Source organism: Macrobrachium nipponense, chromosome 24 (assembly GCF_015104395.2).
Source record: "Macrobrachium nipponense isolate FS-2020 chromosome 24, ASM1510439v2, whole genome shotgun sequence".
In the NCBI taxonomy this organism is placed as follows: Eukaryota; Metazoa; Arthropoda; class Malacostraca; order Decapoda; family Palaemonidae; genus Macrobrachium; species Macrobrachium nipponense.
In genome coordinates this window covers 61,997,607-62,021,040 of record NC_061091.1, presented here as the reverse complement: position 1 = coordinate 62,021,040, position 23,434 = coordinate 61,997,607, and the positions used below count along the sequence as shown (strand labels likewise).

The window sequence follows — 23,434 nt, the reverse complement described above, 5'->3', positions numbered from 1 at the left end:
GCCGAGCTCCCGGGACCGGGGCGGGCATGGCGCCGCCGACGTCCACCGGGACCGGGCGGGCTAGGCCGGTCCGCCGAGCGGGTCCCGGACGGGCGGCATGGCGTCCGCCTGCGTCCCGGACGGCGGCAGGCGTCCCGGGCCGAGACTTCGGGACGGGCGCTAGGCGTCCCCGATCCGTGCCGGGACGGGCGGGCATGCCCGGGTCCGCCGAGCGGGTCCCGGGACGGGCGGGCTGGCGTCCGCCGAGGCGTCCCGGGACCGTGCGTGCAGGCGTCCTCCCGAGCGGGTTCCCGGGACGGGCTGGGCAGGCTTCCGCCGAGCTGTCCTCGGGACCGGGCGGGCGAGGCTCCGCCGAGCGTCCGCCGGGACGGGCGGGCAGGCGTCCCCGCCAGCCGTCCCGGGAACGGGCGGGGGCAGGCGTCCGCCGAGCCGTCCTGGACGGGCGGCTGGCCCGGGTCCCGCCGAGCGGGTCCCGGGACGGGGCTGGCATGCGTCCCCGCAGAGCGTTCCCCGGACGGGCGGGGCAGGAGTCCGCCGAGCGGGTCCCGGGACGTGCGGGCAGGCGTCCGCACGAGCGTCCCGGACCGGGCGGGGCAGGCCGTCCCTCCGGGCGTCCCGGGACGGGCGGGCAGGTGCGTCCGCCGAGGCTTTGTCCCGGGACGGGCGGTGGCCCATGCTTCCGCTCGAGCGGGTCCGGGACGGGCGGGGCGTCGTCCGCCGAGCGTCCCGGGACGGGCGGGCTGGGCTCGCCGAGTCGTCCGGTACGGCGGGCTGGCGTCTCCGCCGAGCGTTCCGGACGGGCGGGCATGGCGTCCGCCGAGCGTCCCGGGACGGGAGGGCAGGGAGTCCGACGGAGCGTCCGGGACGGGCGGGCAGGCAGTCCGCCGAGCGTTTTTTCCCCGGGAGTGGGCGGGTGGGGCTGGCGTACCGCCGAGCGTACGGGACGGGCGGGCAGGCGTCAGCCGAGCGTCCCGGGACGGGGGCAGGCGTCCGCGAGCGTCCCGGGACGGGCGGGCAGGCGTCCGCCGAGGTCCCGGGACGGGCGGGCAGGCGTCCGCCGAGGTCCCTGGGACGGCGGGAGGCGTCCGACGAGCGTCACGGGACGGGCGGGCAGGCGTTATCCGACGAGGTCCCGGGACGGGCGGGCAGGCTGTTTCCGCCGAGCGTCCCGGGAAGGGCGGGCGGGCGGTCCGTCCGAGCGTCACGGGACGGGCGGGCTGGCGTACGCCGACGTCCCGGGACGGGCGGGCAGGCGTCCGCCGAGCGTCCCGGGACGGGCGGGCAGGCGTCGACGCCCGGGTCCGCCGGGTCCTGGGACGGGCGGGCAGGTGTCCGCCGCGGCTCCCGGGTAAACGGGGGTGGGCAGGCGTTCCGCCCGGTTGGGTCCCGGGGGTGAAAAAACGGGCGTGCAGGAGCGTCCGCCGCGGGTCCCGGGACGGGACGGGCGGGCAGGGACGTCCGCCGGGGCGGGTCCCGGGGACGGGCGGGAGCAGGCCTGTCCGCCGCTGGTCCGGGGGACGGGCGGGCATGGCGTTCCGCCGCGGGTCCCGGGATCGGGGTCGGGTGGCATGCGTCCGCCGCTGGTCCGGGGACGGGCGGGGGTAGGGGGGGTTGCGTCCGGGGGGGGGGCCACTTCGGGTTCGGGGATGGGTGGGCCAGGGCCGTCCGGGTCCGGGGTAGGCTTATCCCGGGACGGGCGTGTCGAGGCGTCCGCCGCGGCTCCCGGGTTACTGGGGCGGGTGCAGGCTGTTCCCCCGCCGGGCGGGTCCCGGGACGGGCTGGCAGGCGTCCCCCGCCGGCGGGTCCCCGGGTGAACGGGCCGGGCAGGCGTCCCGCGCGTTCCGGGACTGGCCCGGGCATGCCGTCCGCCGGGCTGGTCCCCGGGGTACGGGCGGGGCAGGCTTCCGCCGCGGCTCCCGTGACGGGCGTGCAGGCGTCCGCCGCGTGGTCCCCCGGACGGGCCCGGGCAGGCGTCCGCCACGGCTCCCGGGACGGGCGGGCAAATTCGTCCGCTGCGGCTCCTGGGACGGGCGGGCAGGCGTCCGCCGACGTGCCCGGACGGGCGGCATGCTCTGCCGAGCGTCCCGGGACGGGCGGGCAGGCGTCTGCCGAGCGTCCCGTGACGGCGGGCATTCGTCCGCTGCGGCTCCCGGGACGGGCGGGCAGCGTCCGCCGAGCGTCCCGGGACGGGCGGGCACGGCGTCCGCCGAGCGTCCAGGACGGGCGGGCAGTCGTCCGCCAGCGTCCCGGGACGGGCGGGCAGCGTCCGCCGACGTCCCCGGACGGGCGTGGCAGGCTCCGCCGAGCGTCCCGGGACGGGCGGGCAGGCGTCCGCCGCGCGGTCCCGGGAGGGGCTGGCGGGCAGGCGTCCGCCGAGCGTCCCGGGACGGGCGGGCAGGCCCCGTCCCGCCGAGCGTCCCGGGACGGGCGGCAGGCGTCCGCCGAGCGTCCCGAACGGGCGGGGCAGGGGTCCGCCGACCGTCCCCGGGACGGGCGGACTAGGCGTCCGCCGCGGGTCCCGGACGGGCGTGGGCAGGCGTCCGCCGACTGTCCCGGAACGGGCGGGCAGGGGTCCGCCGACCGTCCCGGGACGGGCGGACAGGCGTCCGCCGCGGGTCCCGGGACGGGCGGGCAGGCGTCCGCCAAGCAGGCGATGTACGCTACAGGTCCCAGGACAGGTGGGGGATGTCTGCCTCTTGCCACGGGTCCCAGGACGGGCGGGCAATATCTGCCACAGGTTTTCAGATGGGTGGACCAAACCCACCTCTGATCCCGGGATGGGCAGGCCGGAGCCCATCTTGGGTCCCGGGAGTAGCAGGTGATGTCCACCACATGTCCCGCGACTGGTGATCCCCAACCTACTCTTCCTGGGACGGACATTCAAGGTGTGCCACGGGTCCCGGGACAGGCGAGCGATATCTGCCACGGGTTTTCGGACAGGTGGACCATTGTGGGGAGGACACCGGTTTGGTCCCCTGGGGTGGGACCACTGGTGGGAAGGAGAACGGGTCGGGCTGCCTGGCGTCGGGCCCCCGGCCAGGAGGAAAAAAAAAATAGTAGTTTTTCAGACCTAGCCAAATTTGCTCTAACTGCTCTTTGCTTGCCGCACTCTAATGCTGAATGCGAACGAGTGTTCAGTAAAGTTAGCCTCTTTAAAACTAAACAAAGAAACAGACTGAAAACAAGGACAGTTAATGGGGCTTTACTCTCTGCTAGTTGCATCAAAGATTCAGGAGGGTCATGTGTTCATTTTACTCTTGCAAATGATATGTTTTCCAGAATAAATAATCATGCTCAGATATTCCAAAACTTCAGAGAACTTGAATTTGATTAGGAAGAAGATTCTAAAAGATATACTTTACAATTATTATTGTTATTAATTCCTTTATCATGTTTAACTATATATATTTATTTTAAATTACTACTCAGTGATGCTATTTTGATTTTCGATGTTTTGGGGTGCTTAAAGATATGTATGGGTGGGCCTATCAACTCACATATCTTCGTGTTAATTCGTTATCAGTTTAGTTTACATTATGGAAAGAAGTGACGTTCTAAGCTGTATACTTTTTTTTTACCAGTGTTAATACAATATAGTAATATTTGTCCATAACAATTGTTGATAACATTAACTAATTATTCATAATTCCATTTTTTTCGTTTTTGTAGAGAGAAATGTTTCATTTGTATTTTTTTCTTAATTATATATGTAAATCGCAAGGTATTAATGACTACAAAGAAATCATACATAAATTCATTATTTTGTCAAATTATAAAAATGTGTTAAATATCAGAAACAGTGTGAGATAATAATTACGATAAAATCTACAATTTTGTACGATATTTTTTACTGAAAACCCATAATTTTGAGGAGCCAGTACGATAATTCCAATCCGAGAGTGTGGCAGCACTGGTCGAGACTCGAACGTAAACAATTCCTGGAACCCATCCTCTTGGTGACTGGTGAGTGAATCTGGCCTCATTTTGCTCAGAAGGTCGGGATTTCTTGTATTTTGTGTTGTTACTACGAAACTTTCCAAGTATACGTTGTATATACTCTGGCTAGGCTGCTCTTGAACAAGTAAGCCACTAGGTAGACTAGCTATTAACAGGTGCTAGCATAACGGAGGTACCCTACTAGGCAGGTAGGTAGCCACCTACCTAGTCTACCAAGTACCTATAGGCTCTTATAGATATCTAGTAGCCCAACGTACGAGCTTGTAAGGTTTTGGGTATTAGTTAATCGTGGAATGGAATTCTTAGGGATAATACTAGCCTAGTAGTAGCCTATGTAGTAAAAGTACCCCAATAGTGGTAGGATACCTATGGATGGAGAGGTTAGCTAGTATAGGGGGAACAACCGACTGGACTAGCGGATCCAGTTTCCACCGCGTGTGAAGCCATCCTCCGAAAAAGTACTTTAACACGTCCTGACACCGGAGATGGCGGAGCGCCTGTAGTTCAGGTAGTTGGCCAAGAGTATCGTCTGCTAGATAATTGGCGGACGAATACAAACAAGATGGCATATGATTTTTGAAAATGTGCAGTAATAGCTAGATTATAGAAAAACCTATAAAAACGGTAAGGGGGACCGTGTTGGGAACCGGGGTTTTTGGGTGGGGGGAACCAAATGAACCCACCTAACTTGACTTAGGGCGCGTGTCCTGACCTGTTTTGGGGTGGGGGTGGGCAAACCCCAGTATGGTAACAAAGGTTGTGAACTAACCAAACTCACCTGACTTAGGGCACAAAACTGTCTTCCTCTTTCACGAGGCTCATTGTTCCCTCTTTCCAGTGTTCATATTAACCACTAAAATTGCCTAAAAGGCCACTTTTAAAAAGGAACAAATGTAACACGTCAATATCATCACAGAACTTGATCAAGTCCGAAAACGTAACCGGGTTAGCAGCGGCAAAAGCAACTTGCGACGGACAGGATGAGGAGTAGACGGCGACGCCATGTTGACTGTTTTGAATGGTGGCTCTGGTAGGTCTTCCAGGTCGAAGGAATTACTTACCTTGGCAGAGGGATTATGGGCTGGGCAAAAGTTGTGCGGCCAGTCACGAGTCATTGGTGGTGAGAGCAACAGCTTATGACCTCTACTAGGAGGAAACACCGCAGTGGATCCATCATCATCGTGTGGCTCAGCCTTATACACTCTGTATTTTATTGGTGAAACAAGAATTCAATTACATCTTTAAGCATACCATTCAAAAGATTGAAGTTTCGTCAACGTAATGCGATATATGAGACCACCATACGAACTAAAATAGGCATGTGAGGTCTTCGGAAAATATGTTTTCAAGGCAGTTTTGAAATCCAACATGACATCAACGGACTGAGGTGCTTATTTGAACAATGTTAGCGTATATATGTAACACTTATTGATCTAGCTGATCCAGTTTTCACCATGTGTAGATCCACCCTAGGAAAAAATATTTTAACACGTCCTGACACTAAAGATGCCCAGTCACGAGTCGTCGGTGGTGAGAGCAACAGCTTGAGCCCTCTACTATCCTTTCAAAGTAAGTATTTTCCAAAGTTAGAAATTAAGGTCCTATTTTAAGATTAAACAGAGGTTAATGAAAGTCTAGCCATGCGCAGTGCAAACATACCTCCATGATGCTTTCAAAATTTTTACTTAAAACACTAACAAGTTAGAAGATTGATGCCATCTCGATGTGTGCGGAGTCGCTTGTGTCAATAAACATTCCATTCCAAGTGCTAAATCCACACACCACTTGTACCCATAGACGCTGGGGTGGGACTTTCTTCACAGCAATCGTCAACAATGACACCAACCACCTTGTACATCCAAGGAAACTATGGTGTTTTGGTAGAAGAAGAAGAAGAAGCGTGCACTAGATAATTATTTAAATACACTGGAACCTTGACATACGATTGCCCTAATATACGAATGTTTTGAGATACAACAGAAAATTTGCGAAAATATATGCTTTGGTATACAATGAAATATTTGAGATACGATTTTACGATGTGATAGTTATATAGGCGACCGATAAATGGCATTCAGTCTGTTTGTTGGTGCTGCATCGTTAACACGTCGTTGTTTAGTTCGTTGTATTTGTGCCTATTTTTCCTGTTATTTTGTCTATTTTATTATTAACCATGGGTCCCAGAGCTAAATACAAAGCAGGTGATAAGAAAAAACCCAAGAAAATTATTTCGATGGAAGCAAAACATGTGAAATTATAGCAAAGCATGATCGTATCGTTGATTTGGCAAACGAGTATGGTCGAAATCCTTCTACAATATCCACGATCATCAAGCAGAAGGAAGCTATAAAAACCTTCCAAAGGCATCACCATTATTTCTAAACTACAAACTGATTAAAAAAATAAAATAAATAAAAATTAGTTTTAGCAATGTTATTTCATTTGTGTTTATTACGTAGTTATTAGTGTACATACGTAAATAAAAAGAGAGCAAATCGTTCCCTGCCACCCTTCCCTACCTCCTCCCCCTGCTGGCCTCACGTCATCTTTCGTTGTGATAAGTAAAATTCCTTTCTTTTTTTTATTGTGTATGTATTACTCATTTATTTGTGTATAAATTGTGTATATTATATGTAATTTAGCTGTGTTTAGGTGTGGTTTCATAGCGCTAGAACGGATTAATACATATTACATTATTTTAAATGGGAAAAAAGGCTTTGAGATACAACTGTTTTGATATACGACGATGGTAACGGAACAAATTAAATTCGTATGTCAAGGTTCCAGTGTACGTACGTAAATAGTTAAACTGCAGTATAAGGTCATGAAATGCATAAATTTTTTACATATTCATGATTATTAATTTGAAAATATTTGTTGTTGAAAAAGTAAATAGATTCCTGACTCAAATATCAAGAGTTTTGCTGTGAACAGTACCTATGGCGTTGTTCACGCTCTTCTATTGTTTATCAGTGTTGCCAATTGGAATGTGTTTACCCTCCAAACTGGGTATAAGACTTACATAAAGCCGCAGAAATAAGTGAAATTAGCGTATCTATTTGTAGTATATATACATTAGAGCAATTTTATCATTATTGCATTACTATGACAACTAGAATTCATGGAAACAGTTTGTAAATGCATCAGCATATGTGTGAAGCTCCACTAAATTGGCAACAATGACATTTTGCCGTCATTTGTTCGTATCTACTTTAGAAATATCTGTTATTTTTTGGGGTTAATTTGGTTGTAAAAAAGGGATAATAGACATGAATTAAAATAAACATTTTGAAGTAACAAAGTAAAGTTAAACTAAATAATGAGTAAAGTAAACAATTAAGGGAATAAAGCTTTGCACCTCATAAACAGTGTAGTGGTGTGCTGCCCACAACTGTAATTGTGGAGTGAGCGCTTAGGAACGAGGAACCACAATGTAGTTTAAGTGCAATTTGGAGTGAATTAAGACCAAAATGTGTATAATTACAATCAAAAAAGCACTGTGGAGTTTCAGTTGTGATGGCAGTAAGGATTAAACCACCAATTACAAAATAAAAATTAATTGTTCCGACACGGCATACAAACCTTCGGTCCTTTTACAATAGGAAGGTACTAGCGGCAGCTGGATAGGTCGTAAGCTTTCGAACAAGGGGTTCGGTAGTTAACTGCTTGTCCGACAGGCGACGCGCGCGCGACTGGGAGGTAAAGAAAACCACTTTTGCTTTCGGCCTGCTGGCGCTGTGGACGTGTATCATCGCTCTCTGCCCGCTTCATCGTCGTTTGCTTTCGCATGATTGTGTTTTTCTTTTTCGATGTATCTAGTGAAACTGAATTGTAAGTACAATCATTTCATTGATTTCAATTGTGAATTAAAGGATCTTGCTGCACAACGCTCTCCGATTACCCGAGTGCCGGGACTGAAGGGCGTAATTGCGGGAATTCATTTTCCCAGAATGATCCTCGTATTGTGTATGCTCGGTGCCGAGGGCGGGAGCGCTCGCTCCGAGCGTATATTGGGTTGGAAATGTGTAGATGAAAATCGTAAGTAAGTACTCTTTTCATTTATATTTTTTTGACCTGTGTGCCCGTTGCCGAACGAATACTATCGGCACGGAAACTTATTCAGTATGAAAGTGGAATCGCAAGTACAGTATTCTTTTTCATTTTCATAGATTATTTTATTGTAGCAATACTCATTTTGGATCAGTTTCCGAGCTTGCCCGGAGATTGATCCTTCCCCCTTTTTTTTATTTTTTTGAATGAAGTGAAATCGCAAGTACAGTTCTTTTTCATTTTCATTTTGTTATTGAGATTGCATTGTTGACTGGGATCAATGTTCCGTTATTCACGGGAATTGATCCTTCTCTTTTTGATTGTATGAAGTGAAATCGCAAAGGCGCAGTAGTCTTTTTTCATTTTCATATATCTGTTGATTGCATCATTCGTTATGTGGATCAAGGTTTCCAGAAACCTTGATTCATAAGGTAAGGAATGAAACCTTTCACCCTTACGCTCGGTACCGAGGGCGCAAATGCGCTCGATCCGAGCCCTTTTTTCATTGTGAAGTGAATCGTTTTGCAAGATGCATTTTCATTTTGTTCCTTATTATTGATTGCATCAATATTATTTGGTTCAAGTTCCGCTCAGTCAGGGAATTGATCCGTATGCCTTGTATTCGTGCCGATGGCACGATTGCTAGAGCTCTTATTTTGTTGTTGGGTACATGGGTACTGTGCGGGGCCAGGGGAACGAGAACCCCCCCGCTCAGTTCCCACTGATGACTCTTCCCCTTGGGGGTGGGGGGGGGAGGTTATCGGCGTTCTTCTCCCTCGCCCGATCCGTCGAGCGCGGGGGAGGGCGCTCGGTGCCCGATGTACAATTGTATTAGGGGTCTTCCACTCGTTTCGGGAGGGATCAAACCCCCGCCACGAGGGGTTTTCCCTCCATTAATCGCTACTACTTTTATTTTCCCCAGGTGATACTGCCACGAGGGTGGACCTTGGTGAGGTATGGGCGTCCTTCCAATTGCAGCGCGCGCTGGTGTCCCGGGGCGGCGGTTTCTATGTCTGGGCATATTGTCGGTCACCCATGGAGTGGTGACCACGCAACCAGGTGACGACGTCCCTCCTCACCTTGGTGTACTCGCCTCGCGTGGTAACAGTCTTGCCTACAGCCGCTGTGAAGTGCCGTTCACCGTACCGACCGAGAGGGGGGCGTGCCGCCGCCGCTCGTGGTTGCCGCGCTGCAGCGACCACACTTCCGCTGCCCTAGAACTCGCCCCTGGACCTGCCGCCGGTAACAGGATGTTGCTGCCTGCTGCTCCACTTCCTGTGTTTCCGGTGCTGCCTGCCGTACCTGCCGATTCTGGGCTGACTGTCCATGCAGTTGCTGCGCTGGCTGTCCCTGCCGTTGCTGCGCTGGCTGTTCCTGCCGTTGCTGCGCTGGCGATCCCTGCCGTTGCTGCGCTGGCTGTTCCTGCCGTTGCTGCGCTGGCGGTCCTACCGAGGATGTTGCTGGCCGTGCCTGCTGTTCCTGAGATGCCCATACCTGCTGATGTCGTCCCTGTTCGTGGTGGTACTACCCCAGACTGTGGTCTGTCTGTACAGGTGCGTCCGGGCCCTGTGGCTTCGGCTACAGCAGCCCCGGCTCCGCCCTGGATAGCAGATCTTACGTCTGTCCTGAGGAAGCTGACGAAGAAGAGGAGGAAGGTGTCGTGGTCGTCGTCTTCATCTTCTTCATGGTCGTCAGCCGCCGCCTCTTCCCCTTCGACTTCTAAGGCTGTACAGCCGAGGAAGAAGAAGGTTGCCTCCTCCCTCCTAAGAAGCTTCCTCGGGAGCTTCTCGGGACCCGTCTCACCTCGGTGGGACGGGAGGGTTTCTTCCGCTGGTCCTCCTGCTCCTTCGGGAGCGGGGCCCCGTCTCTTCTTCCGCAAGGAAGAAGACTACGGGGGGACCAGAGGGGTACCGGCTAACACCGGTACTTCCTCGCCTGGCGTCAGTGTGGTGCCACTGCATCAGGGTCCGTCTCGGCCTCTCGCTCGCGGGAGGAGGTACCGAGTGTACGGTCGCCTAACAGCGACCGTGCAGCCAGGAACCAGACCTCTGAGTCCCGCTCAGCGTCAGGTTCACGGCACGGGGCGGAAGACTGGTGACAGCCGCTCAGGCGACTCTCACCAGACCAGCTCTCACTCTCGCGGGTGAACAGCTGGCTACCCGGGACGTGACGGTCCACGACCGACACGGGCTGAGGCTGGGAAGAGGTCCTCCCGTTCGCCGGTGCCAGCCACGGCTGGAACCAGCGACGTGACGTGCCGTGAGGACAAGCACCGGTCTCACTGCGGACAGTGGAGCCTGCAGGTCGCCTGACCGTCGCTCTCACGAGAGCGATCGGGTACGGCAACCAGCACCAGCTCTTCTGACACTCGAGATCAGTGCCGCTGTGCTCAGTCCAGCCGTTCTCCACAGCGAGACGGTTCGACCAGGACCTGGCAGCTCGATCGTCACCGCGGGTTGACGATCGCCTGCAGCCCTCCAAGCCTGCTGGTCCTGCCAGCGAGCGACGAGGGAGCGTCAGGTCTGCCTCTCCCGTACCTTCAACCTCCTCGGGTTACACCGGGAAGAGCGAGGTATTGAGGAGTGATCGTGAGGGGTGCGCCCCTCATGATCCCACCACGACGCCCTACGTGCCAGGCACGGTTCTTGGACGGCCAGGACGTATGCGCAAGTGGATGGGGAAGACCGAGAGGGCTGTCGCTGTTCCCCCTTCTTAGGAGGAAGGTTCTCGGAATAATCTGCTCTTGTTCGAAGGGCTTAACGGTCCCACTCTGCAAGATGCCGTGACTCCGAGATCCAGAGGAACTTTGCCGAGGTTTACGGCGCTGATTCGTCAGCACAATGACCTCGGGGAAGGATCGCCGCTCCCACCAGCAGAGCCACGTCTCGGCTCGAGTCGGTTTGGGGCCCGAGAGGGAACCCAAATCGACGGTGGGGCGGCCGCGATCGGAGCTTGCCGACTGTGTTGAGCCAGGTAGTCTCTCGTCTCCGGACAAGAAGGCCCCTCGGTTCTGGACGGTTCGAACAAGCTCCTTCGCCTCCTCTACTGCGACAGAGGCGTTTCTACGTGTCTTCGGACATCGCAGTTATATATCCCTTCAGTCCTCCTGAGGTTTCGACCTCGACGAGGACTGGAATGAGTCGGAGCGGTATCGGCTCTCTCCTGTCAGGTCTCGATCAGCCCCAACCGGACGACGTTCACAGTGGAAGGACGGCATTCCCCCTCACCTGCTGCCGGAAGGGGGGGGGTGCCTGGCCAGCCATGGGGACCGGTCCATCAGCGGGCGTACGCTCCAGGAGCATCGAAGGACGTAGCATTGAGACAGGAGATCAAGACCATGCTGAGCAAGAGAACTCCAGAAATCGGTACGGATCAACCACCGGGCTTTACAGCCGACTCTTCCTGGTGGAAAAGTCTACGACAGGCTGGCGCCCAGTGATAGATCTCTCTCCCACGAACCGGTTGGTTCGCCAGACCCGGTTCACGATGGAGACGGCACGCTCAGTGCTCGACTCTATCAGGGAGAACGATTTCATGCTTTCAGTGGACTTGAAGGATGCGTATCTACAAATACCCATTCATCAGTCCTTCGGAAAGTACCTCCGCTTCATCCTCGACGGGACGGTGTACCAGCTCAGGCCACGTTGCTTCGGTCTCTCAACCGCCCCACAGGTGTTCACGCAAGTGTTCACTCTGGTGTCTGCTTGTGGCCATTCGCACGGGATATGTCTGATGGGATATCTCGACGATTGGTTAGTCCTGGCGAGCTACCGCTCGCAGTTGCTACAGGACAGGGATCGACTGCTCGAGTTCTGTCGCGATCTGGGGATCGCTCTGAACTTCGAAAAGTCCGATCTCGAGCACAAGCAGAGGATGAAGTACCTGGGTATGCTGATCGACACGGTAGCAGATTCAGGGAGGCGGCCAACCAGTTCCTGTCTCGGCAGGAACAGGTAGCTCAGCAATGGCAAGTCGTGATCGGACACCTGTCGTCACTCGGGAAGCCAGTCCCTAACGGGCGTCTTCACCTGCGGTCTCTTCAGGGAGACCAAAGGAGAGTTGGTCACAGGCGACGGATCCCCCAAGCCTCCCTTGGTCACTGACACAGGAGGTGAGGCAGGACCTAGCCAGGTGGGACTGGACGACAGGAACCCCTCAAGAGGAGTCGCCTCCGCGCACTCTCCCCCCGGACGGACATGCAGCTGCTCTCAGACGCATCGACGAGGGATGGGGCGCACACCTGGAAGAGTTGCGGACTTCAGGAGTGTGGTACGAGAACGACAAGCACCTTCACATCAATGTACTGGAACTAAAGGCAGCGTTCCTTGCTCTCCAAGAGTTCCAGGACCGCTTGATGAGACACTCAGTGGTGTTGATGTACGACAACACCACGGTGGTGGCTTACGTCAACAAACAGGGGGGGCCTAGTGTCTCTCCGTTGTATCAGTTGACTCGGCAGGTGCACGGAGTGGGCCGAGGCACACTCAATAGAGCTGTCGGCACGCTACATTCCAGGGAAGGAATGTAGTAGCAGACACGCTCAGCCGTCGGGATCAGGTGATAAGGACCGAAAGGTCTCTACACCAGGACGTGGCGGAAAGGCTCTTCGACCTGTAGGGGCGACCAGTCGAGGATCTGTCGCCATCCGGCACAACAGGAAGCTCCAGGTGTCTTCTTCCGGCCGTGCCGGATCCATGGGCAGCTGCAGAGGACGCTCTTCAAACACCCGTGGGACAACCTCTTCGCCTATGCCTTTCCCCCGTTCAGCCTGATTCGCAAGGTGATCAGTCGAGCACTGGTCATCCCGAATCTCAGGATGATCCTGATGGCTTCCAAATGGCCACAAGCCATTTGGTATCCGGACCTGCTGGCTCTTCTCGTAAGAGAACCGAGAGAGATTCCCCATTGGCACAACCTTCTCGCCCAGCCACACGTCGAGAGGTACCACCGAGCAGTCCAGTTTCTACGTCTTCACGGCTGGCTGTTATCCACCTTCTCTTGCGAACGAGAAGCTTTTTCGTTGCGCAAAAACAGAGATGGCTGGAAACGTCCGTCAGTCCTCTGCAGCTGTGTACCAGGGGAAGTCGGCCGTCTTCGGTGGTTGGTGTCGTAGACGGGGCCCATCTCTCTCAGAGCCAATCTTCAGCAGGTAGCGGATTTCCTCGTTTTTCTTCGCCGAGGGAAGCTCCTCTAAGTTCCCACAGTCAAGGATACAGAGCCGCTTGTCGCTCCTCCTGAAACTGACGGGATTGGACATCTCGAACTCGTTCGAGATCTCCTTGCTTAGTAGCAGCTTCCAAAAGGCGGTCTTGCCAAACCAGGGAACTCGAATGAACCTCGTCTTGCTGGACCTGGCATCGCGAAGAAGAGAGTACGGGAACGTCATGCAGATAATGATGTGGATGAGATGCTGCTTTGTCCTGGGAGGACGCTACGGCGCTATCTGAAGAGAACTCGACACCTCGGGCCTGAGGGTCGACGCCTCTTCGTTAGCAACGGGGTCAACAAGAAAGAAGTATCAAGAACACTCTTTCGTCCTGGCTGCGTGAGGTCTTCAGGAGGGCGTATGAGGCTGATGGTAGTGACGACATCCGTACGTCCCGTCCGAGAACTCACGAAGTTAGAAGTATTGGCCCCTCGTCGGCGTTTCGTAAGAACTTCTCCGTGGCGCAGGTATGGAAGGCAGTGGTCTGGTACAACCAGACCACCGGCAACTTCCTTATACCTATTGGATATTGCCCATAGGTCCTTGGATCGGTTTCCTTAGGACCCGTGGTGGCTGCTCAAACACGTCGTCTAGCGAACCCAGACCCTAGCAGGCTGAACAGCATCGAGTCCTGGTGTGACTGTATGAATAGATAGTGATGAGGAAGTGACTGGCTTCTTCTTTCTATCTTTTCTTCCTCTCTACCTGTGGGTAGAGGGATACGGTCATCACCCTGCTGATAAGGACCGAGATGCCGGTGAGCTCTACGACAGAGCCCCATCCTATCCCTTGCACGAGGGATGGGAGCAGAATATCCACCACTTCCTTCTACAAGGGGGGGAAGTGGATGCCTACAAGAGTCAAAACCATGACTTTAACTTTGCTCCTGTACAGGAACAAGTTCTTACATTGCTGGTACGAAGAGATGCGCATTTGCCCCTCTCTTAGTACTCGGTCCAGAGGTCTGACCATTGATCCTGCGGTGCACACCCCGATCAATCGGACAGAGGCTTGGATCCCTCCCTCGCTCTTACGACCAGGGAGGCTTCCAAGGTTGGGCGAAACACCAGTCTGTTCACAAAAGACTCAGATTCCACCCACCAAGAAGTGAGTCTTCCTATTGTAAAAGGACCGAAGGTTTGTATGCCGTGTCGGAACAAATGACAATTTGTCCAAAATTGCATTTTTCCTAACTATACAAACCTGAGGTCCTTTTACACATAGCCCCACCTCATGCCACCCCTCACTCTGCAGTTTTTGCTTGGCCAAAAGCAAAAGTGATTTGTTTACCTCCCAGTCGCGCGCTGCGCGGCCTGTCGGACAAGCAGTTAACTACCGAACCCCTTGTTCGAAAGCTTACGACCTATCCAGCTGCCGCTAGTACCTTCCTATTGTAAAAGGACCTCAGGTTGTATAGTTAGGAAAAATGCAATTTGGACAAATTGTCATTTTCAGTTCAAACCATGACCCCGGGAATAACAAGTTTCATCCCTTCACTATTATAGGCAACAAAATGTTGTTTTATTGTGCTGATTACAACTGCAATCTTGAGTAAGATCAATAAACATTACATGTATATGCTAGTATTGTTCAAATGAGCACTGGGAAGGACGAGAAGACCACACGGGTTACGAATGGTACCTCAGTCTGTTGACGCCCTATTGAATTTGAAAACTGCCTTGGAAACATATTTTACAAAGACTTCACCTGCTTATTTTAATTCATATGGTGCTTTCATATATTACATTATGTTGACGAAACTTCAATCTTTTGAATGGTATGCTTAAAGATGTAATTGTATTCTTGTTTCACCAATTAAATGTCGAATGAATAAGACTGATCCACCCGATGACAATGGATCCAAGGTGGTGTTTCCCCCTATAGGCTAACTTAGTTATTACCTACTACTTTGTGGGGGAGGTGGGTAAGGAAACCCCAGGCCAGCTAGCCTAAGGCCATTGCTTCCTAGGTTAGGTTAAGTAATTACTCAGCGTCGGGTATTTCTGTAGAAATTACAGTTTCCTATAGGGTAATGCATTGCTGTGCGGACACTTTCCCAAAAAATTAACTAGCACTTCCAGTATCCTGAATTAGACACCAGTCCTAACCCAACCAGTGTGGAAACAACAGATCGAGACCTCTACTTTCCTCTTGAAGTAAGGGTTTTCTTTCAAGTCATAAAATAATGCCATAATTTCTGGTTAAACTGAAGTTAATGAAAGTCTAGCCATGCGGGGTGCAAACTTACCTCCATGACACTTTCTAAATTTTATTTATAACACCCTATGTGTAGAAGATTGACGCCATCTCGGTGTTTGGGAAGTCACTTGTGTCTGTTAACTTTCCATTTCCTGTGCTAAATCCGCTCACCACTTATACCCATAGCTGCTGGGACACTTTATTCACAACAGTCTTAAGCGATGAGGTCTATCAGCTCCGGTCGGGAAAACATGTCGTTTGTTCGGGAAGAAGAAGAGTGTGGTAGATAACGTTTAAATAATTAGTTAAACACCAGAATAAGCTTATGAATTGCATAAATTTATTACTTATTCATGATAATTCATTTGAAAATATTTGTTTTTGTAAAAGTAACCAGATTCCTGACACAAATTTCATCAGTTATGCTTTGAACATTATCTACAATGTGTTGTTCGCACTTTCCTATTTTTTATCGGTGTTGCCAATTGGTTTGTGTTTACCCTCCAAACTTTTATATGAGTTACACAAAACTGTGGAACTAAGTGAATTTAGCATATCTATTTGTAATATATATATACATATTAGAGCAATTTTATCATTATTGCATTACATACTATGACATCTATAATTCATGGAAACAGTTCGTGAAAGCATCAACGTATGTGTTAGGCTTCATTAAAATGGCAACGATGACTTGCCATTCCTAACACGCATAAAAGGTTACATTGTTCCGACACGGCATACAAACCTTCGGTCCTTTTACAATAGGAAAGGTACTAGCGGCAGCTGGATAGGTCGTAAGCTTTCGACAAGGGGTTCGGTAGTTAAACTGCTTGTCCGACAGACGCGCAGCGCGCGACTGGGAGGTAAACAAATCACTTTTGCTTTCGGCCTCGCGGTGGATGGACGTGTTGTTCGACGCTCTCTGCCCGCTTCTCGTCGTTTGTTTCTTTTCTAAGTATTTGGTTGTAATTGTGTGTGAAAGAGTTATTGTAAGTACAATTATTCTCTTTTTTCAGTTTTAATTGCTACCTCAATTAGTTATTATGATGGAATCTCTATCGCCTCGCTACCCCACGGAGACTTTGCCCGGGTATCGAAGGGCGTAAATGCGGGAAGTTCAGATCGTTCCCGGAGATTGACCCTCATATTTTATGTGCTCGTGTCGGGGGGGGCGCGAATGCACCCGAGCCGAGCCCTGTGATGTGTGTAATGATTGGTCGGAGGCGCAGTGGACTTTGTATGAGGGCAGGAAGAAACGAAGGCCTGCAAAGGAGTCGTCGGAAAGCTCTCCCGCGACTCCTTTGGTGACGGACACTTCGTCTTCTTTCCTGCCGCGCCGCTCAACTTCCATGTCTCGCGCCTTCCCCTTCCGGGGGGGGTGTCTAGGTCCTTCTCTTCACCTGACTTGTCGAGTGTGGAGGAGGGCGCTAGATACCCTGACGTCCAGTTGTATCTGGGTCCTCCTATCCGTTCGTCTTCGGGCGAGCGGGTAGAGGATCCCCCAAATAATCACCCGACTTTTGCCTCCTCAGGTGCGGTTGCGCGAAGGATGACCTCGGACATGTGGGGCATCGTGTTGGGGTTGCAGGGCTGCGTGCCGAGTGTCCAGGGGCTGCTCTACCATCTCGCTGGCGCCGTGGCGGTCACCCATGCAACGGTCTCGACCACCACCACGACCCTTACAACACCTGGCTACGCTTCACCTCCTCACCTGGTGTACACCCAGCACGCGGTCTCTGTGACACCCACTACATCGGTGCAGGGGCCAGTCGCCGTAACTCGGGGGAGTGTGATGCCGCCACCTGGGTTTGCCGTGCTGCCGCGACCGGACTTCGTGTGTCCGAAGAGCTCGCCCCTGGACCTCCCACCGGTACCTAGGATGTCTGTGCCGCTGGTTCGACCACCTGTACCGCCCACACAGTCTGCCGTACCTGCCGTGACCACCGCTGCTGTACCTGTACCTGCTCCTGCTGTCTCGTCTGCCGTTCCTGTGATGCTCGCACCTGCTGATGTTGTTCCTGTTCCTGGCGCCGCTGCTCCCGATGCTGGTCTGTTCGGACAGGTACGTCCGGGCCCTGTTGCTTCGGCAACAGCAGCCCCGGCTCCGTCCTGGATGACAGATCTGACGTCGGGTCCACCTGAGGAGGTTGACGAAGAAGAAGAAGAAGAGGAGGAAGGTAAGTGTGTCGTCGTCTTCATCGTCTTCTTCGTCGTCGTCGTCGTCTGCCGCCTCTTCTTCTTCTAAGGCTCCCCCGCGAAGAAGAAGAAGGTCGCCTCCCCCCCCCCTAAGAAGTCTCCTTCGGGAACTTCTAAGGGCCCGTCTTCGCTCTGGGAGACGGGGGGTTCTTCCGCTGGTCGCCCTGCTCCTTCGGGAGCAGGACCCGTCTCTCTCCCGCAAGGAAGAAGACTACGGGGACCAGAGGGGTGTTGCCGGCTAACACCGGCACTTCCTCACCTGCTGTCAGTGGTTCGGCCACAGCAGCAGGGTCCGGCTCGGCCACTACGTTCGCGAGAGGTACCGAGTGTACGGTCGCCTACCAGCGACCGTGCAGCCAGGAACCAGACCTCTGAGTCCGCTCAGCGTCAGGTTCACGGCCACGGAGCGGAAGACTGGTGACAGCCGCTCACGCGACTCTCACCAGGCCAGCTCTCGCTCTCGCGGCGAGCAGCTGGCTACCCGGGCGGACGTGACGGTCCATGGACCGGCCACGGGCTGAGGCTGGGAAGAGGTCCCCCCCCCCCGTTCGCCGGCACCAGCCACGGCTGGTACCAGCGAACTGACGCAGTCCGAGGATACGCACCGATCTCACCGTGACAGTAGAGCTCGCCGGTCGCCTGACCGTCGCTCTCACAGAGAGAGATCGGGTACGGCGACCAGCACCAGCTCCTCTGACACACGAGACCGGGGCCGCTGTTCTCGGTCCAGCCGTTTCTCCACAGCGAGACGGCTCGACTAGGTCTGCAGCTCGATCGCCACCGCGGGTTGGCGATCGCCTGCAGTCCTCCAAACCCGCTGGTTTACCAGCGAGCGAGGAGAGAGCGGTTCAAGTCTTCTCCCATACCTTCAACCTCATCAGGTTATACCGGGAGGGGCGAGGTATTGAGGAGTGATCGTGAGGGGTGCGCCCCTCAGGATCCCGCCACCGCGTCGTACACACCAGGCTCGGTTCTCGGACCAGCCAGGTCGTACGCACAGGTGGTTGGAGGAGACCGAGAGGGGGCTGTCGCTGTCCCTCCTCTCCTTGAGGGAGGAGGGTCTCGGGAGGTGTCCTGTTCGAGGGGAGCTGGACGGTCCAAACTCCACAGGATGCAGTCACTCCTGAGATCCAGAGGAACTTTGCCGAGGTTATTGCGCTGATTCGTCAGCACAACGACCTCGGGGAAGGATCGCCGCTCCCACCATCCGAGCCCACGTCCCGGCTCGAGTCGTTCTGGGGCCCGAAGAGGGAACCCAGACCGACGGTGGGTTGCCGCGGTCGGAGCTTGCGGACTCAGTGCTGGACCAGGTGAATCGCTTGTCTCCGGGACAAGACGGTTCGCTCAAGTCTGGCAGGTCGAGCAAGCTGCTTCCACCTCCTCTGCTACGACAGCGGCGGTTTTACGTGCCATCGGAAGACCCGATGCCGCCCAAACAGGTGAACCCGGAGTTAGCCAGGCTGACTCCGGGGTGTGTCTCTGCAGCAGCTCCTGTCCGAGAAACCTGTGGTTCTCGCAGCAAGAGGCACTCGGCCTGGAATCTACCGCCATGGCAGCTTTCCAGGCCGTCTCCTGGCTAGATCTGTGGTCCCTCACAGTATCTAAGGTCGCAGCCAATCCGGGGGAATTTCTCCCGAAGATGACTCGGCCTTCAGGAGACTTTGCCAGTCTGGAGGAAGAGCCATCTCCTTCCTTGCCCACAGACGGTGAACCTGTGGGCCAACCTGGTTCTCCGACGAAGGGACGCTGTCCTTACTCGGGTTTCCAGGGCGTACGGGCGTGAAGCGGCGTTGGGACTTCGAAAACGGACCTCTACGGAGTTCCACGTCTCTCTTCCCAGGAGAGATGGTGGACGCTGCGGTGGACAGACGGCGCACTGACGACAGTGACCGTCTGGTTCACCAGGCAGTCTCGAAGGCTTCTGGGCAGCCTCGGACTGCGGCCAAGTCTAAGAGCTCGGCTACGCTTCCTCGGCGGCTAAGACGGTTGCTGCGTCGAAGCCCCGGGAATGACTCTGTCTTCTTCGACTTCTGGCAAGGGGGGCCGTAACCAGCCCTCCTCCCAGCCCTCCTCCTCCCGTGGAGGCTCTGGGAAGAAGTCGAAGAAAGGGGGGAAACGCTAGGGACGGCGTTCCCCCTCACCTGCTGCCGGAAGTGGGGGGGTGCCTGGCCAGCCATTGGGCAACTTGGCAGCGCTACGGCGCCGAGACCTGGATTGTAGATGTCCTTCGGGAAGGATATCTATTACCCTTCGATTCTCGGCCACCCCTCACCTCCAACCCGGTCCAACAGCAGTCGTACGTTCCAGGGTCATCGAAGGACGTAGCACTGAGACAGGAGATCAAGACCATGCTGAGCAAGAGAGCTGTAGAAATCGTCACGGATCAGTCACCGGCTTTTACAGTCGACTCTTCCTGGTGGAAAAGTCTACGGGAGGCTGGCGCCCGGTTGATAGATCTCTCTCCCCTGAACCGGTTTGTTCGCCAGACCCGGTTCACGATGGAGACGGCACGCTCAGTCTCGACTCCATCAGGGAGAACGATTTCATGCTTTTCAGTGGACTTGAAGGATGCGTATTTCCAAATACCCATTCATCAGTCCTCCAGAAAGTACCTCCGCTTCATCCTCGACGGGACGGTGTACCAGTTCAGGGCACTTTGCTTCGGTCTCTCAACCGCCCCACAGGTGTTCACGCGAGTGTTCACTCTGGTGTCTGCTTGGGCCCATTCGCACGGGATACGTCTGATGAGGTATCTCGACGATTGGTTAGTCCTGGCGAGCTCCCGCTCGCAGTTGCTACGGGACAGGGATCGACTGCTCGAGTTCTGTCGCGATCTGGGGATCGTTGTGAACTTTCGAAAAGTCCGATCTCGAGCCCAAGCAGAGGATGAAGTACCTGGGTATGCTGATCGACCACGGTAGCAAGGGCGAGTCTTTCCCGCAGACTCAGCGGGATCAGCAGATTCAGGGAGGCAGCCAACCAGTTCCTGTCTCGGCAGGAACAGGCGGCTCCAAGAGATGGCAAGTCGTGATCGGACACCTGTCGTCATTCGAGAAGTTCTCAGTCCCCTTATCACGGGCGTCTTCACCTGCGGTCTCTTCAGTGGAGACTAAAGGGAGGGTTGGTCACAGGCGACGGAATCCCCCAAGCTTTCCAGTGTCACTGACACAGGAGGTGAGGCAGGACCTAGCCTGGTGGCTGGACGGACAGGAACCTCTTAAGAGGAGTGCCCCTGCGCACTCCCCCCCCGGACATGCAGCTGTTCTCAGACGCATCGACCGAGGGATGGGGCGCACACCTGGAGGAGTTGCCCCTGACTTCAGGAGTGTGGGACGAGAACGACAAGCACCTTCACATCAATGTACTGGAACTCAAGGCAGCGTTCCTCGCTCTCCAAGAGTTCCAGGACCGCTTGATGGGACACTCAGTGGTGTTGATGTGCGACAACACCACGGTGGTGGCCTACGTCAACAACAGGGGGGACTAGTGTCTCTCCCCGTTGTACCAGTTGACTCGGCAGGTGCACGAGTGGGCCGAGGCACACTCAATAGAGCTGTCAGCACGCTACATTCCAGGGAAGAGGAATGTAGTAGCAGACACGCTCAGCCGTCGGGATCAGGTGATAGGGACGCATGGTCTCTACACCAGGACGTGGCGGAAAAGGAAAGGCTCTTCGACCTGTGGGGGAGGGCGACCAGTCGTGGATCTGTTCGCCCACCCGGCACAACAGGAAGCTCCAGGTGTTCTTCTCGGCCGTGCCGGACCCATGGGCAGCTGCAGAGGACGCTCTTCAACACCCACCCGTGGGACAACCTCTTCGCCTATGCCACTGCTTTCCCCCGTTCAGCCTGATTCGCAAGGTGATCAGTCGAGCACTGGTCACCCCCCGAATCTCAGGATGATCCTGGTGGCTCCCAAATGGCCACAGGCCATTTGGTATCCGGACCTGCTGGCTCTTCTCGCAGGAGAACCGAGAGAGATTCCCCCTTGGCACAACCTTCTCGCCCAGCCACACGTCGAGCGGTACCACCGAGCAGTCCAGTCTCTACGTCTTCACGGTGGCTGTTATCCACATCTCTTGCGAACGAGAGGCTTTTGCTCGTAGCGCAGCAACAGAGATGGCTGGAAACGTCCGTCAGTCCCTCTGCAGCTGTGTACCAGGGGAAGTGGGCCGTCTTCTGTGGTTGGTGTCGTAGACGGGGTCTATCTCCTCTCAGAGCCACTCTTCCAGCAGGTAGCGCAATTTCCTCGTGTTTCTTCGCCGAGAGAAGCTCTCTCAGTCCCCACAGTCAAAGGATACAGAGCCGCCTTGGCGCTCGTCCTGAAACTGAGGGATTGGACATCTCGAACTCGTTCGAGATCTCCTTGCTTATGAGGAGCTTCGAAAGGTCTTGCCCACCCAGGGAACTCAGGCCCCCTGCGTGGGATGTGACTCTCGTCCTTAGGAGTCTGACTCGAACGCCGTTCGAGCCACTCCGAGAGTCGTCAGACAGGGATCTGACCCTCAAGACCCTCTTCTTGCTGGCCCTGGCATCGGCGAAGAGAGTAGGGGAACTTCATTGGTCTTTCCTATGATGTACGACACTCCAGGGGATGGGGATCTGTGATGCTCGATTTCGTCCCGAACTTCGTTGCGAAGACTCAGAACCCGTCGATCCCTGACGACAGGTTCGAGTCATTCACGATCCCCCCTCCCATATTGGACTTCACCGATAATGATGCGGATGAGATGCTGCTTTGTCCTGTGAGGGCGCTACGGACGCTATCTGAAGAGAACTCGACACCTCAAGGCCTGAGTGTCGACGCCTCTTCGTTAGCACCGGGGTCACAAGAAAGAAGTATCCAAGAACACACTTTCTTTCTGGCTGCGTGAGGTCATCAGGAGGGCGTATGAGGCTGATGGTAGTGACGACATCCGTACGTCCCGTCCGAGAGCTCACGAAGTCAGAAGTATTGGCCCGTCGTTGGCGTTCCGTAAGAACTTCTCCGTGGCGCAGGTCCTGAAGGCAGGGTCTGGTCTAACCAGACTACCTTTACGTCCTTCTACCTTCGGGATATTGCCCACAGGTCCTTGGATACATTTTCCTTGGGACCCGTGGTGGCTGCTCAACAAGTTGTGTAGCTAACCCAGGACCCTCGCAGGCTGAACAGCATCGAGTCCTGGTGTGACTGTGTGGAGGATGATGTGAGTGAGTGAGTGACTGGCTCTTCTCTTCCCATCTTTCCTTCCCCTTCACCTGTGGGCAGAGGGCCATGGTCGTCACTACGCTGGATGAGGACGAGATGCAGGTGAGCTATATGACAGAGCCCCATCCTATCCCTTTCACTAGGGATAGGAGCAGAATATCCACCACTTCCTTCTACAAGGGGGGAAGTGGATGCCTACAAGAGTCAAACCCATGACTTTATATTTGCTCCTGTACAGGAACAAGTTCTTACATTGCTGGTACGAAGAGATACGCATGCCTCTCTCTTAGTACTCGGTCCAGAGGTCTGACCATTGATCCTGCTGTGCACACCCCGATCAATCGGACAGAGGCTTGGATCCCTCCCTCGCTCTTACGACCAGGGAGGCTTCCAAGGTTGGGCGATTCAACAACCAGTCTGTTCACAAAAGACTCAGATTCCACCCACCAAGAAGTGAGTCTTCCTATTGTAAAAGGACCGAAGGTTTGTATGCGCTGTCGGAACAAATGACAATTTGTCCAAAATTGCATTTTTCCTAACTATACAAACCTGAGGTCCTTTTACACATAGCCCCACCTCATGCCACCCCTCACTCTGCAGTTTTTGCTTGGGCCAAAAGCAAAAGTGATTTGTTTT

At 54.5% G+C, this 23,434-nt stretch overlaps 1 protein-coding gene across 5 annotated transcripts in view; it reads left to right on the top strand.

The window, feature by feature from the left end:
- Positions 1–3,847: 3,847 nt before the first annotated feature.
- Positions 3,848–23,434, top strand: part of LOC135205674 (splicing regulator SDE2-like) — an 83,186-nt gene continuing 63,599 nt past the window's right edge. The window contains exon 1 of one of the 5 annotated variants that reach the window (XM_064236576.1): positions 3,848–3,963. The gene's annotated coding sequence lies outside the window, so the exon portion shown is untranslated. The other 4 variants (XM_064236577.1, XM_064236578.1, XM_064236579.1 and 1 more) reach the window with 4 other exon arrangements.